Consider the following 13238-nt stretch of genomic DNA (forward strand, 5'->3'; position numbering starts at 1 on the left):
TAATAAATGTGCAATACATGTGTAGAAGTAGTAATAGAAGAGATTAGATGCATATATAAATAACCAGAATGCCAAATCGAAAATAAATGCATACCTCCAGAATATTTTATGGGAAAACTCCTTATTTTAGACCGATAGTTATACAGGGGTTATAGTAAGGAGTTGCGTTGGGGGAAAATAGTCTATGAACTGCAGCATTTCCAAATCGGTATATAAGTGATCTATAACATGAATGAGCCATGCTTCGTATACATAAATTTCTGAAGGTCATTTAAAGAAATGTTGAAGTATCTGAAGCACCGCGCTATTGCTAAAATGCAGACTGTTGGTGAGAAAAATTCCCAATTAGGCAATGTAAAAATGCATGTGCTACAATTCTCTTTCCTTCCCCGCCCCCGCCCCCACCCCCCTCCCGCATTTCCTTTAGGAAGAAACAACAGCATGGAATTTCTTTTCAGTCTTAAAATAAAAATCCCCCCAAAAGGGATCCCGCTTTTAGAGTTGTTTGAAAAAAAGATGCATGAAGAGCCAAGTGCTGATATTCTGGCCAAGTTACGAGCTTCTGAGAGCAAGAGCCTGAAAGGACGACTGTTAACCCCCTCCTCTCGGGAGCAGTGAGCTGGGTCGCTGCTGGCTGGCGCTGCCTGCAAAGCTCATCGCCCCTCGGAGTGAGCGGCCAGCCTGAGGGGACTGCAGACATCTGCAGCAAAAACGATGACGGTCTGAAACAGGCGCCAGCGCCAGCCTCCAGCTTCGGCTGTCACCTCAGACCTGACTACTTGATAGAGCTGCAGTATTTCAGCTCCGACAGATTTGAATGTGTTTCTGGGCAGAGAAGCAAAGCTAACGAGGGAAGAGATCCAAAGACATTGGGTATTTATCAAACTTCTATTTCCTGACTGTGTGCAAAGAGGAAACTCAACTTCAATTTTCTGTCAAGGCACCGGGTCCAGCCACCTACCTGAAGGTGAATTTTAATAATTTTACTGTATTATCTAATGGTATTTGTTAAAGTGATTTGCATGTGTTTAATATTTTTGAGTAATACAAAGCCATTTATTCACAAAAAACTTTTGCATGATTTACAGGAAAGCTACTTCATAGGAAATTTTAACACTTGTATTCATGTTTCCTTTTCTTCTCCAAGATTAAATAGTAAGTACTGATAAATGATAGCTTCAGTATAGTCCAAGAACCCAAATGTAGAACTGTTAGATTGGCATCAGATCTTGGTGTAGTCTGATTACTGAAATGTGTTATAGAAATAATTTACTAAATATATTAAATCATAAGACAAGTAGTTTATAAAAAACTTTCAGATCAAAGTAATCTGTGTTTTCCATGTTTAAATTACCTGAAGTTATTCAGTCACCATCATTGTCCCAGTCTGTATGTAACAACAGTATAGAATTGGAACATTTTGATATTCCAAAACTTAAGAAAAATCCCTTTAATACTATATTCTTCTTTATTTTCAGTTACTGTGACAATTATTCCTTTCTTGATTCCCTTTCATGGTTTTGTGACCAACTGTCTCTTATCTGCTATAATTTTTCAAGATGCGCAAAAAACACATAAAATTTCTCTAATTCCTAATGATGTCTTATTTAGAAAGGGAAAAAGGAGAGGGAGAATCAAATAACTTAAGAGATTATGATAACGCCTATATTGTAAGGTACTTTCCTTTCTGTCTTTATCTTCTAAAACAAGACAATAATGCAGGTCATGCTCACTCATTCCTCCTAGAAATTGGAGGTCACCCTGCAAGAGAAAACCTTGCTTTCAACTACAGATCGATACTGTTGATATGATAACCAAGAGGTGCTGCAGAAAGGGGATCTCACTTGCACTGCCTTTGATCTGCAAAGAGGTTAAATAAGTCACCTTGGCTCTGTATCTGAGCTCTCCTCTGGTCCAGGGCCTACGTACACTGAGTTGAAATGTTCACTCAATCCAACTCAGTAGATATCTTTTTTTAAATTCTCCCCTTTCACATGGATTCCAGCTTTTTTCAGTACACAGCTTATTCAGCTGAACTTTGCTGGTTATGACTATTGTTAACTCTGACGATTTTTTAAAAAAGGACACCCCTCTTAGGAAAGCTTTAAATTTATATTTCTGTTCATTCAACAAGTTCCATCAAAGGAGAGCAATCTATTTCATCTGCTCATCATCCAGTCAACTAATGCTGCTTCCCACATTTTGGAGAAGAATACTGTATATTTTATTAATGAATTCTGCCTTTTTTTCCTTGAGAGCATTTTTATACAGCCATTTAGCAGTTAGAGTACTGGGGTTTCCTTTTAAAGTGCTTTGGGATTTAATCGCCAGTGATCCCTCATGAGCAGTTTGACTTACCAACTAAGTAAAAATAATAGTGTTGACAGAAATGAATCATGATGTATCTGGACATCTCCAAAATGTCACTCATTCAGTTTCCTCTTGACTGCATGTTATTTTTATTCCATTGATTTGTTAAAGTACACGAACATTGCTATTTTACTTAAGTTTAACACAAGGTCCAGAACATGTTGGAAATATTTTTCCAAGAAGAATGTATACAACTGTTGTTAAAACGCTTTGGGTGCCATTTTCCCTCATACATCATGCTAGAACAACCTTCAGTGAAGGAGAAAGGGACCCATAAATCCAAGATAATTTCCCCAGTAGGCTGTCTGTCTAAGAAGTGCCCAAACTCCACCAGGGTCTAGTTCATGCAGGGTCCAAGGGCGTCTTCTGCCAAAGGCTGAACCTGTGCTGGAGCTAGCATGGTTTTGTCATGGACAAAGACAGACTGAACTCTGAGGAATAGAGTGTGTGGTCTTGAATTATTGTAGGGAAACAGTGTCATATAATGAATGAGATCGTGGGCTCTGGAAACATATAGACCTAGTTTACTTATGGGTTTTACCAGACTCTGACTATGGGCAAATGACTCTTTGAGCTTCAGTCCCCTCATTTGGGAAAATGGGGGTCATAAAACTAGCTGCTACCTCAGAGATTTGTTGTGATAACTAAGTGAAGAAAACTGCTACACTGGCTGCATACAAACCAATTACTTGTTCATAGCTAATATTAAAGCAGTTGCCTACCTGTATGTCACAACTGGAAGAGTGTAGAAAGGGAATTTATACTCTACCTTTTCCCTCAGGCTTTCTTCCCATTAAGAAGCAATTAATTAATGAGCAGTAAAGACTCAAAGTAAATATTCATGTTGAGGCACCAGAGGAATATAGTACTGTCAGATTTATTTTTCCACTTCTTTGGTAAGAAGAGACTATTCAATGAATATGTCCTTTTTGATTTCCAATTTTACTACCAGAAAAATTATTCTATGTATAAAACTGAACACTTTCTCATTGTGTGTCTAGTACACTGCTGGGTGCAATGGGTACTCACACACTTTGCTGTATCATAAAATGTCAATGCCAGGTCTATGTCTCAGAGTCAGCATGACAGAATGGATAGAGCGTATGTTTCAGTCTAACACACCTGGGTTTGAATCCTTACTTTTCTTCTTAAAGGCTGTGTGCATTTGAGAAGTCATTTCACACTCCAGGACTCAGTTTACCCATCTATTAAATAAATAGTGATAATAATGCCCACAAATGGTGGTGTTGTAGAAATTAAGTGAAATGTGTTTTAAGTGCCAACCATTGCAACCAGCAGAGTACTAGACACACAATGAGAAAGTGTTCCGTTTTATACATGGAAGAATTTTTCTGGTAGTAAAATTGGAAATAAAAAAGGACATGTTCGTTGAATAGTCTCTTCTTACCAAAGAAGTGGAAAAATAAATCTGACAGTACTATATTCCTCTGGTGGGCCTCAACATGAAGTATTTATTACTTTGAGTCTTTACTGCTCATTAATTAATTGCTTCTTAATAGCCAAGGCAGATAAAAACAAAGCAAGTTTTCTGTTTCAGACTGCCATTAAGAAAAGTGAGACAAAGCACTGCTCTGCAGTCCATTATTTCACTGGCCTGCTTGGACAGAGAAGGCCCCCAAGGTTTCTCCTTTCTTATGTTTTCTAAAGGCCAGAATGGGGGTTTTGACTTGCTATAGGGTGTATTTTTTCCTCACTAACTGAAATTGAAACAAAGGATTTGATTTTGAACTTTGGTTTTTGTAAACCTCTCCACTATGCTCCTACCACTGAAATGCCAGCGGCTTTTCTGGCCACAAGTAGCAGGAGCAGCCTGTCGTCATAGCAATGAAAGGGTATAGGGAGACTCGAGTTTCATGGCCCACTCTGTGAAATAACTCTTAGTCTTAAAATCCTTCTTTGGAAATGAAGTATCCAGTCCTGGCATGTTTCCTTCCTATTATGCAACCAACTTAAGTACATCAATTGCAATAGCTAAATGTTTCCTTCAAAGATTCAATTAATAGGGATTAACAAAATTAACAAGAAAGCTACTAAAACAGTGACCTGTGGAGTGCAGAGGAAAAACTGGGAAGGCAGAAGAAGAGAAACAGAAATGATCTCACTTCATAAGCACATATGTGCACCCTGCAGTAAATCCATTTTCCAAGTTCCCACTACCTCCTCCCACATTCACAGTGTGCTGTACTGTAGTGGTTACACAGGGGGATTCTGGGGCAGGCTGCCAGGACCCAAATCCTGGCCCTCTCTAGTTTATCTTATACTCTCTTTGCCTCCATCTTCTCATCTGTAAAATAGAGATAATAATGGTCATAACATGCTGTGGGAATTGAATGAGATAATGTACATAAGGATTTTATAATAGTATCTGACCAATGTTAAAAGTTTGCTGCTAAGTTCACCCAGCCTCAGCTTCTCCTACTTGTCAAATGCAGATATAACAACTAATTCATAAGATTCTTGTAGGATTGAAATAACGGATATAAATTCTCAATAAAAAATAGTTCCTTTGTTGGTGAGTTGCCGCTGGGGAGGCCTCTCCCTGCGTACTAGGTGACACCTCAACCTAGACGGGGGAGGGTTCTTGACTCTGAATGAGAAAGAATTCCCGAACAGGTTGGTGAGTATAGGTAAGGAAGGAAGGAATTCATTAAAGTTAGAGTAGTAGCAAATGGCAGCAGCCAAGCAGGCTGTAGAAAGCAAGGAGGAGCCTAGGGAGCAAACGGAAGTTAATTGAACTCATACTCAGCGTTGGGCAGATCCCTTGCCAACTCCTGAAGCCAGGGTCACCTGGTGTCCAGTGTTCATTTGAATCTGCACAGCGTGGGAATGAAGCCCCTGCCACTCCAGGATTTAGGGGAGTTGCAGAGCATTGGATGGAGTGAGATTATGCTCTGACAACTTCCCAAAGCAAAGAAAGATTTTGGGCAGGCTACTAAAGAGCATGATTGTACAGCTGCAGTCCTGTCCAGATCACCCAGGTGACAGGAACTTGCAAGCCCAAATCAGGGATCTTAGTAGCCCTTCCCTGTTTGTCTTAAGTAGGACAGAGTGAGTGAGGACTTGTGCTTAAGTCTAGAAAATTGAATGAAATAGTGAAGTAACAAAGATGCTTACCACTTTGAAAAGCACAGAGACAAAATGCAGTAAGTTGAGCAGTGAGAAGTCTTTATTTAAGGCAAAGTACACACTCAAAGAAAGGGAAGTGTCGCAACTTCAGAGAGGAGGTGTATTTAAAGGCTTAGGATTCTCTCTTTTAAGTCTTTCAGAAATGGGACAGAGGGTGTGGGGGGTGCGTGGGTTTGGTATGTGGTCTCATGATGTGTATCTCTGGTGAGAGACATTATGTCACCATCCATAGTCTGTCCTCTAGATATTTGGCAAGATAAACTTAACACAAGGAATTTCTTGATCCTGTTCTTCTCCAAGATAGTGATTACTCCAAGATAGTGATGCTCCAAGCAGTGTGAGCATACAATTTAGGACTGCTTGTCCGGCCTTAAGATAGAGTCAGTTATTGGCTAATCACCATAAAATATGTTAGGAATCTTACTTCCTAACACCTGGTTTTTAAAATGGAATCTTAGCGTTAAGATGGGGTTGCTCCTGTTCTTACTATACTGTTTATAACTGAGCATTTTTATCATAGGCAGGAAAAATTATTCATGATGCTTGTGCCACGTCCCTGCCCTGCCTTCATTCTTTTGATACTTTTCATGGTTAGGTCTACACCTGATAGAAATGGCTTTTTTGAACTTGGAATTTTCTTGTGAATAAATTAATGTATATAGCCCTCAGAATTGTCATTGTATAAATGTGAAAATGAATTTTTAAAGAGAAAAAATTATTAAGGGTTTTTACATTTATAAAGAGTAAAGAAGACTTTTCTCATCTTGATTAGCCCTAGAACAAAAGACATTAAAACATCTTTCATTACAATGCTTTTTATAAAAATTTCTGTTTTAGTTTTCCAGTGTTTCTTATGTCATACAGTTATGTAAATAATTTATCTTATGTCTCAAACAATTAACATATTCAGCATTCTATTCCACGCGAAATGCCAGAGATGCTGCAGGAGCAAATACAGAAAGGAGCTAAGCTCTTGTAGAGCTTACTGTGTAGTTAGGGAAATGGTCGTAATCAGATCATCACATTAGTAGAAAAGTGCATATGCTCAAACCTAAGGTGACCTGGAATACAAAGCCCTTTTTATTTTTCTAATGAACAGATACTCAGCTGAAGTTTTTGACCAACCTAAATGCACAAATGGCTAATAAATTGTAATGTATACTTAGGATATGTATCCTATTATTACACAAACATAGTTTAAAATCTCAATTAATTTTGAACATTTTATACTTATAAAAGTGGTGTTTTGCATTCTCTTATTTCATGAAACATTTTGTTAAAACTCTCTGTATGCATCTTTAACATCAGTGTCTGTGTTCACTGGATCCACTTTTTAATGATCTAATACAGAGGAGTGCATAACCAATCCTCTGCAAGTCGTTTATAACACACTTCTTAAAAATCAGCTGATGTTGTAAATTTGCTCCCCAAGCATAAATTTTCATTCTGTGGTGGTGATGTCTCCATATTTATTACTTACTATATTTATTTTCCTAGTGCTCTTTAAAAGCTTATTTAAAACCACTTGAATCTGTAAAGTGTGGTTTTCTAAAAATGGGTAATTCTAACCTTGCAATAATGAAGTCATGCCTCAAGAATTATTACTGAATCTTGTTTAGATATCTTTATCTCCTTTTTTATTGTCCAGGTGACCTTCTTCACAATAAATAAGCATTGCTTGAGATTTCAGGCTGTTTTCTTGAAATGGTACTTTGTTGTTCAAAATTAAGTAACTGAAACAAAGGCCTTTAAGGTGAGGGCTTTCAGAAGCATGAGAATATAATTCAGATCTCTTTTTTATAGCATAATTTCAGGGAGTGAAAAAAATCCACACTAAATTTCAATATGTATTGTATATAATTATATGCTGAAATAAGTGTTAAGAAGGCATCTTTGTTCTAAGAAAATATGTAAAGAGGCTGACCTCTGTTCAAGGTCAGTGCTGGCTTTCCTTGATCTGAAGTTACTAAAGGCTAATTCTGTGTGTGTGTGTGTGTGTGTGTGTGTGTGTGTGTGTGTGTGTGTTGGGTGGTGGTGGTTGGGACAAGTGGGTGTTTAGCAAGAGAATTCTGAGAGTGTGAATGTCTTGTGCAGAAACCCTACTTGAGGAACAGAGAGAAAGCCAGCTCCTCTGAGCACAAAGCACAGAACAGTGGAAGATGTAAATCCTTAGCAACTCCCCATACATGCCCTCTTTCCTGAGCACTCAATTTTTTTGTCTCTACTTGATTTGCTTTAATGTGTATCTTTAATATCTCCATTGAATTCTGATTAGACTCAAAGTTCCCTAGAAGTAAACCATGTCTATCCCTTGCTTAGACCCACATGGTGATAGGTCCAGTTAGCAAGAATGATGGGCAGCTGAAGGTCAGAACCCGAGAAAAGTCTGTATCACTAAGTCTGAATATATCATATATACTCACAGGGCTGAGACACCTTGATGTCAGATGGTGATGCATCAGAGAACTCAAAATAGAAGAGCATCTTTTTAAATCCTTCAGCTAACTTTAACACCAAGCTTTAGTGCTCTCCTAAGAGACTCATTAAAACTTTGAAAGCCCTAAAGCATCAGTGTTAACTCTGATCAGCAAACACATATACATTAGCCAAAATATGACTAAGGTATATGCTCTCTGATAACAAGGATTTTGGCTATCATGTATAGACAAGGCAGAAGAAAATGCTCTGTTTGAGTCTGATTATGAAGAACCTACAACAATAATTTTGTTTACTACATTTCCCTAAAAGGAAATCTTTCCTAAGTTATAATAATTACTAAAAATAGCAGCCTACAGTCATGCTCTTATATAAACCAACCCAATAAAAGATACCTGGCCTTATTTGGATGTATGGATGTACAGCTCCAAGAAATGATACACCAGTAGTAAGAAGAAAAATAAAATCAGAGAGAAAACAGTTAATACAAACCTCTCCTTTTTCTAGGGTATGTGGTATGTCTTTCTCAGTGTTTGACTTTAGACAAAGTAAGATGAACAGATCAAACAGTCATTGTGTGCCTTGAAAACCAAAAATGCCAAAGCCAGTTTCCTTGGCCTAGCATGGAAGGAACAAGACTTGTAAGTTTAGCTGAGGCTGCCAACAGCTCAGGGGAGGGAGGAGGCTCAGCTGCCTGGGGAATACAAGGAAACATGAGGAACATTCCAGTTAGAAAGACTTTAAACTTTACGTACCAGAACTAAAATTTCCAAGGAGTCACTGACATAGCCAGTATGAGATGGGAAAGAAGAGACTCCAAGCCTGCTCCTCCCTTTGGAGGTGTGGATGGTGGTGTTTGCCCTGGTTCAGCAGGCAGACAGCATATTAATGCTTAGGAGAAAAGGAAAGAGAGAGAAGAGGGACAGTGAGATAAGAAGTATCCAGTGGAGACAGGTGGTCAAGAGAGTACGTTAAAGTGGCAGGGCAACATGCAGAACCTTAAAAATAAAATTTGCCTCTTTAAGTTGAAATTTAAATTACTATTCTAAATGAATGCATTAATTAGTGTCCTAAAAAAGTCTATAGGAACTGAAAAGAACTGAAATACAAACATCTCTTCTGACCTAATCTTATTCTAATTTAAACTTCTAGAAAATATTACAGAAACTTAAATGTAACTAATTACTAATAAGACCTCGAAATGAACCAGAGTACCCAAAATATATTCTGGTTGTTGTGTAAATTCACTCCTAAATCTAGGTAGAGAATGATGTTTTAGGGTGTGCCAAACCCCAGGCATGCACCGTGTCTCTATGAGGTAGAAATTTGGGGACACTTAAGGGTCAGGGCTTTTCATTCAGAAATGTTCCCTACCAATGCAACAGCAAGCAATACTGAGTGACCACACGCCCTGCTTTCCACTCTCAGCCTTAAGGATCACAAGCTGGGGCTTGGAGGCCGGAGCTGATACTGCTCCATCAATCAGGGCAGCTGACACGCGCCACCCATGGCCCATTCCTCCCATGCCTTTTGGGCCCATTTCTGCCGGTGGGGTTGGGCTGTATTTCCAGCTAGAGGAAAGGGCATCCAGGCCCTTTTCCTTGTTTTTCCAGGGACAGAGCTTGTGGACCTGCTGAGAAATCTAATTACAACCTCCTTTCATGGTGAAATCCAACTACAACCAGCCTCACAGTGGAGTGAAAGCCAATCTTTTTGATAGAAAAGGAAGCTGAACAAAGTTTCGAGCAGATGTGCCTGTACTCTGCCTTCTTTCTTAGGCAACTATACTGAAAGGCTGCAGGAACCTTGGCTTGCCTTGCTTAGGAACAATGGTCATAATCTACTGCAATAACCATTCCCATAAGAAAGGAAAACATTTTCATATCTGATACTAGGAGTTCCTGGGGGTTTCCTCAAGAATCCACTAATTGGGCAAAACAAATTTTGAACCACTCTCCACACACATCCCTAATTACTAAAACCTAATTGAGATAAATGGAGGCAGTTTTCAAAATAGCTACTTAATGGAAATATGTATTTTACATGTATCTGGCATATGTTTATAATTGCTTAAGCAATAAAATTACTAACCACATTCTAATCAAATATCTATCACTCCTACTTAATCACTGTAGTCTACTGGATAAATAAAATAAATACAGATTTTCAGCTTACCCCCAAAAATGGGCACAATTTTAGAAGGAGCATCCAGTTAACCAACAGGATTTTAATTGAATATGAGTGGAGTACGGTTTAAGAAAATTAAACTTATCCTAGGTTCAAATGAAAGTACTGAGCTCATAACATTAATAAAAGTAAATAAGCAAAGATAATATAGATCCACCATTGAGAGACTCTCAAGTAGCTCCAAAGGCACAATATTTTTACTGTACTTGAGTCAACTGGAGAATCATCTGTATAACATGTTAGGACCCCATGGGACTGTAGCCTGAGGCTCACAAATGTCAGAAGAATTCACCTTGATTATAGATCATGATAACTAGTTTCAAGACACTATGCTTGTTGAGATCTTCATGCTCTCTTAGCACATGGGAATATTTTTAACTCTTAAACCATTAGTTCAGTGTATTCTCTCAAACTTTATTGGGCACCAAACCCTTTAGAGCTAACTCTGAATCGGCACAGCATTCTGTTGATATTCAGAAGACACAAACACAAATACTGAGCCCCAAATGTCTTCTTCCCCTGTTTTTCTTCCCTGGTCCCTAATTCCAGCACATAGCATAGGCTCTGGGGGCCTCACAGTGGAGTGCAGATTAAGCTCTTTCTAGGAAACTTTTTGGAATTTGCCCCTAGAACACAGATAGAGGAAGATACTAGAAGCTTTTGTTAAACTGAGAAAACTTTTGGTTTAAACCTTGATACATGCAGTGATCCTGCATTTAGTAGCCTCCTAGATAGGCATGGGGGGAGTTGAAGCGGGAGGACCAGCATTAGCTAACAGACAAAAATACTTGATTCATGCCCTCTTGTGATCTGAAAACATTTGAAAGTGATTGATTTTAAAAGAAAATCTTTTCTTTAGTTGGAAAAATATTCTGGACAGGAATGCAGAAAGTTACTATAGCCTGAGCTCTGGATATAACTGACTTCTTTTTTGATGAAAAGGTGACACACAAAAATACAGCACATGTTTACTCTACATTTAGTTCTTTGTTACTTTATTTTGCTCAAATCCTTTTTGCATAGATGGTGGCCACAGTAATAGGCATGGCTGGAGGTGGCTGACTATTTCACAGTCCTCAGCATCTTGGTAATAGGGCCAATATATCTAGACATCCATATCCTAGTTATTGAATAAGGTGTGTACATTTTAGTGCCATGAAACCGAAATTATCACTGTCCAAGAAAATTAGTACCAGATTCCTTTGGAAAGTATTATTCACTCAAAACACAACTTTGTTTCAATTTAGCTAGTTAGACCACTCCTATGAGGCAAATTTTTACATCTTCTGGGACTAACCACCCAAAAACAGTATTTTTAGAACAGTGTTTAAAATGTTCAGTCAGACCGACCTAATGAGTTGGGTTTCCCTTGGTAGAGTAAAGGCCTAAAGGGAAGGGAAAAGAGCAGAGGGACTAATTTACTTCCCAAGATTCCAGATTGAACCTTGTTATAACATTCTAGAGATGGCAGGAACATAGAAATGCGAGAGTACTTACTGTAAAGTGAAAATTTCCATGTTACAACACGAAATGCTCTCAAAACTATTGCCTGTATTTCTTTTAAAAACTCTTCCATTCCACGACACCTTCAAATCTTATGACTATATTAGCAAAATCATCTTTTGAGTGTTAATCACATTTGAATGTCTTGTAGTTTTTGATTCTCTCCAAAGATGAGAACTGTTATGCTCCATTTAAAAAGAAAAATATGCACCCACTAGGGCAATGTAGGGAAAGAACAACTTTTTCCTCTTCCCCTCTTATTTTCAGTAATTGGGACCAGCAAATTAAACTGACCAAAGATAGGTTAATGGGAGAAAAAGCTTTATTCATACACACTTGGGAATCCACAAAGGTAGCTGGCTCCTTAACTGGTTAAAGGCTCGTACACCTAACCGAGGAGGGGAATAGAGGAGGACAGCGGGCAGAGATGGCTTCTGTGAGAACAACAAAAAGATGTCTTTAGGAAAGATGGATGGGTTTTAAAATGACCTGGAGATGAAAGAGTGTGTGATAATGTTTGTCTATATAGCTGTACATGGTCTTTCTGTCTTCTGCAGAGTCATAACTCTTTCCTGGAGAGCGATTTACAGCACGTTTACCTTTTGGTGTCTCTCCTGGCGTAGGAGCTGCCCTGAAGAGGGGATTTATGGCAGGTTTCATTTCTCAGAAGTTTCTGCGTTCAGTCAGCTAAGGGACGTTCCAAGAAGGGTTCTTTCTGCATCTGTTCAACTTCTAATGTCTTCATCTCAACGTAATCTTCATACCAACTCCAAAGTCCCAAGTGGGTCTTCACAGCAACCACTGGGCAGACTTCCAACAGGACAGCACTGGGAGCAGGAGGCAGCTTTGTTTGCAGATGATCTGGAAATATTCCAACCCATGAATCCTAAATTTTGAATCAAAGGTTGTATTGGTCAAGATCCCAGCAAGGGAACTATAGATCCAGGCAGAAGCATTGAATCTGGGGATTTGAGGGAGTATAATTAAGGGATTGTCTACCAAGGTGTGGCCAGGGTATAGAGAAGCTATAAGGGGTTGTAGGAACAAGGTAGTAAGAGCTAAACTTGTCTGTGCCAGGCAAGGGAGAATTTTCTGAACCCAGACAGAAAATCCTGTGTGGAGAGGGTCACTGATGGGGGCTGTGACCGTCAGGAGAGGGACCCAGTCACAGAGAAGGAGCTGAGAAAATAAATGCCCTGATTTTACTCTCCTCCTTCCCTCAGATTTCCCCATCTGTGCACTCCATTGGCTAAACCTAAAAGAACCACTGGGCAAGGAACCTGCTGCAGTTCACACAGGCCCTGGGACAGCTCGGGGTGGAGGATGCTGCAGAGTGCCTGTGGAGAGGGGCTGGAGGAGCAAATGGAAAACACCTAGATATTCGGGGGACAAAAATCCCGTCCCAGTATGGGAGAAGTAGGATTAACAGCTGTAGACCAGCTGTGTCCTCTGCTTCTTGAATAAATCTTCCAGAGCTTTTCCTCTGGAAGCATATGCTTAGGTTTCTCCTCCTGTTATCAAAAACTCCTCAAACCTCAGCCATAAGGTTTATTGTATCTTTTTTCAGAGAAGACAGGTAATGGGAAACATTGCAC

The 13238-nt window shown here is 39.1% G+C and overlaps 1 protein-coding gene across 3 annotated transcripts in view; it reads left to right on the forward strand.

Annotated features, from left to right (window-relative positions):
• The first annotated feature begins 447 nt into the window (after positions 1–447).
• The window catches only part of SPARCL1 (SPARC like 1), a 46909-nt gene continuing 34118 nt past the window's right edge, over positions 448–13238 (forward strand). Inside the window, exon 1 of one of the 3 annotated variants that reach the window (XM_017654501.3) lies at positions 448–967. The gene's annotated coding sequence lies outside the window, so the exon portion shown is untranslated. The remainder of the gene's footprint in view (positions 968–13238) is intronic. The other 2 variants (XM_017654499.3, XM_017654500.3) reach the window with 2 other exon arrangements.

Source organism: Manis javanica, chromosome 5, assembly GCF_040802235.1.
Source record: "Manis javanica isolate MJ-LG chromosome 5, MJ_LKY, whole genome shotgun sequence".
NCBI lineage: Eukaryota > Metazoa > Chordata > Mammalia > Pholidota > Manidae > Manis > Manis javanica.